Here is a 3,752-nt window from a genome sequence, read left to right on the forward strand (position 1 = left end):
AAAGGGACAAGTAAAAAGAGTTTTTTCTTGATCAATTGGATCTACAGCAATTTGGTTATAGCCAGAATATCCATCTAAAAAGCAGTAAAATGCATGTCCAGCTAACCTTTCTAGCATTTAGTCTGCAAAGGGTAGAGGAAAATGATCTTTTCTGGTTGCATCATTCAGCTTTCTATAATCTATACACATCTTCCATCCTGTGACAGTCCTTGTGGGTATCAACTCATTCTTTTCATTTGGTACTACAGTCATTCCACCCTTTTTAGGTACCACTTGCACAGTACTTACCCAATTGCTGTCTGAAATAGGATATATGATCCCTGCATCTAATAGTTTAATGACTTCCTTCCTTACCACTTCCTTCATGGCAGGGTTTAATCTTCTTTGAGGCTGCACTAAAATTTTCTTCAAATAAAATTCTTTGCTTACAAAAGGATGGATTTATACCTTTCAAATCTGAGATGTTCCAGCCTATTGCTGATTTATGGGTTCTCAAAATTCTCAACAACTTCTCCTCCTCTTCTTCCTTGAGTTCATTGCTTATGATAACTAGATTTTCATGTTTATGATCCAAGGATGCATATCTCAAGTGAGATGGAAGTTGCTTTAGTTCCAGCTTCTGACTTTCTCTTCTTCTCCTTCATTTTTCAACTCCTCTTTGATTGATTCTTCTGCGAGTATTAAAATAGGTAGAGTTTCCAATTGCTGCTCCATTTCGAATACGTTTTCATCTTCAAAATTCAGAGATTTAGTATTTCCTGCAGCTATGGTTTCTCTCAACACAAAAATTTCATCAAATCCATTTAAAGAATAAGGAGTGATCATAGAATCCAATGTATCTACTCTCATACATGTGTTATCATCAATTGGATATTTCAAAGCTTCAAATACATTAAATATTACCTTTTCCTCTTGAACTCTAAGCATTAACTCTCCTTTTTGGCACATCAATGAGAGCTCGTCTAGTTGCAAGGAAAGGTCTGCCTAAGATTAATGGTATGTTTGCATCTACCTCCATGTCCAATATGACAAAATTTGTAGGAAAAATAAATTTGTCAACCTTAACCAACAAATCCTCTACTACTCCATATGGATAAGTATATGATCTATCAGCTAATTGCAATGTAATGTTGGTTGGTTTCACTTCCTCTATCCCCAATTTCTTCATAATGGCTAATGGCATCAAATTAATGCTTGCCCCCAAATCACACAATGCTTTTCCCACAGTACAATTTCCTATTTCACAAGTTATGCTAAAGGATCCTGGGTCTTTTAATTTTTGAGGAAGTTTTCTTCTAAGAATAGCACTGCACTCCTCTGTCAAGGGTACCGTCTTATCATGTTCTAACTTCCTTTTCTTGGAGAGTAGTTCCTTCATGAATTTTGCATAAGATGGCATTTGCTCCAAAGCTTCAGCAAATGGAATGTTAATTTGCAGCTTTTTGAACACATTAAGAAACCTCTCAAACTGCTCCTCTTGCTTAGGATTTTGCACTCTTTGAGGATAAGGCAGTCTCTTATATTTTTCTGGATCAATTGGCTTGTAAGTGTCCTCAAATAATTGCTTCTTTGTCTTTCTTTCAGGACTTTTATGAACTTCTTCATTCTTTTCTGAATGTTCTCTCTTTAGTAGCTTGAAGTTTCCTTGCTGCAATTCTTCTTTTAAATTTCTTTCCTTTGCTGCATTTTCTACTTGCTTTTCTGCTGCAACATTATTCAGTCTCTTTTCAGCTGGTTTTGAACTGGCTACAACAGCTCCACTTCTCGTAACTATAGCTTGACATTGTTCCTTTGGATTCACCACTGTGTTACTTGGAAATCTTCCTTCATCTCTGCTTGTTAATTGTTCAGCCAGCTGTCCAATTTGAGTTTCTAACTTCTTCATAGAAGCTTCTTGATTCTTGATGTTGGATTGAGTGACTTTCATGAATTGTAACATTGTTTCCTCAATCTCGTTCATTCTTTCACTCATTGGTCTAGCTGAATGTTGACTCCTTTGAGGTTGAGTAGAAGAATTTCCTTGAAAGTACTGCTTTTGTTGGTGATTTCCTGCATTTGAAAATGGAAGAGATGTATTAGTGCTTTTCATTGTAGAATTCTGAGGATTCCAATTATAAAATTGTTTATTCCTATTATTAGAATACTGAAATCTAGGAGGAAATGATTGTTGAGGATAAGATTGTTGCTGTCTTTGATAATTCCCCATATAATTGACTTGCTCTTGTGGTTCAGGGGTAGGTACATCACATGCACCATTAGCATGATTCCCTCCACAAAAATCGCATGTCAACTGACTTGTTACCACATTTTCAGTCTGCAAATTATTAATCTACTGAGTCAAAGCTGCTATTTGATCAGAAAATAATTGGTTCTGCAGCTGATTCTATGCAAGAAAAGTTTCCATCATCTTTGCTTCGTATTCATTGCCTCTTCTTGTATTCCTCAAGTTGGAATTCCGATACATGGATGAAGCCATCATCTCAATTATTCTTTGAGCTTCTTCCAAGGATTTCATGCTCAAAGATCCTCCTGCAGCTGCATCAATCATAGTTCTAGTTACTATATTCATTCCATTATAAAAAGTTTCCAGCTGCATCCATTCTGGAATACAATGATGTAGACATCTTCTCAACAACTCTTTATATCTTTCCCATGCTTCATAAAGTGATTCTCCTTCCTGCTGCACAAAAGATGTTATTTCTCCTCTCAGCTTAGCAGCTTTTGAGGGAGGAAAATATTTTGTTAGAAATTTATTCACAAGTTCAGTCCATGTGGTGATACTTCCCTGAGGCTGTGCTTGTAACCAACATTTGGCTTTGTCTCGTAAAGAAAATGGAAATAGCCTCAGTCTTATAGCATCTTCACTTACTCCATTCATCCTTATAGTATCACACAACTGCAGAAAATTAGAAATATGCAGATTAGGATCATCAGAAATTCCACCAGAAAATTGGTCCTGCTGCACTAGGTGAAGTAAGGCTGGTTTTATCTCAAAATGATTGGCTTGAATGGTTGGTCTAACAATTGAAGAATTATAGCCTTGCATATCTGGAATTGCATAATCTCCTAGTGTTCTCATTCTCTGTTGTTCTGCCATTTCAACTTTTGGAGTTGGTTGTCTAAAAGGTGAATGTTTCCTATTTGCAAAAGGAGTGACTTGAAATTCTGGAGAATGTATAACCTCTAGATCACTGTCACTTCCTACAGATCTCTCTGCTCTAGTCTCTTTTCTTAATCTCCTAAGAGTTCTATCAATGTCAGGATCAAAGACGAGAGTAGATTTATTTTTGTTTTTCCCACGCATATACAACTAAACACAGATATAGTATAATGAAAACAGAAAACTGCACATGTAATGTAATATTTGCAGAAAATTTAAAGAAACAAATGCTCAATCTAGTTATTTTCCTGTCACTAATGATATTGAAACAAATTATTCCCTGGCAACGACGCTAAAAACTTGTCACACAACTTTACAACTACTATTGCAATGAAGGTAAACTGACTAGCAAGTGTACTAGTGTTGTTGTAGCAAGTTATAAAAAATCTTAGAATCAAATTGAGTTCCAAGTATCGTCCTTAGGGAATAAAGTTCTCAATTACCACTTCACAAGATCACAATTAGTTGAGCTTTACAAATTTCAGATGGAATTGGTATGAATGTATCAAAAATGAAATTAGAAAGTAAAACAAAATAGTTAGTATAAAAGTATATAGTAAACAGATGTAGAAAGAGTAGTTAGGAAATTATT

General features: G+C 35.4%; 1 non-coding gene across 1 annotated transcript; it reads left to right on the top strand.

Moving 5' to 3' along the window:
* The first annotated feature begins 2,606 nt into the window (after window positions 1-2,606).
* Window positions 2,607-2,713, top strand: LOC113848588. Its single transcript, XR_003501852.1, has one exon. It is a non-coding gene; the product is annotated as a small nucleolar RNA R71 (small nucleolar RNA).
* Window positions 2,714-3,752: the final 1,039 nt, after the last annotated feature.

The sequence above is a fragment of the Abrus precatorius genome, unplaced genomic scaffold (assembly GCF_003935025.1).
Source record: "Abrus precatorius isolate BTA unplaced genomic scaffold, Abrus_2018 Scaffold8, whole genome shotgun sequence".
In the NCBI taxonomy this organism is placed as follows: Eukaryota; Viridiplantae; Streptophyta; class Magnoliopsida; order Fabales; family Fabaceae; genus Abrus; species Abrus precatorius.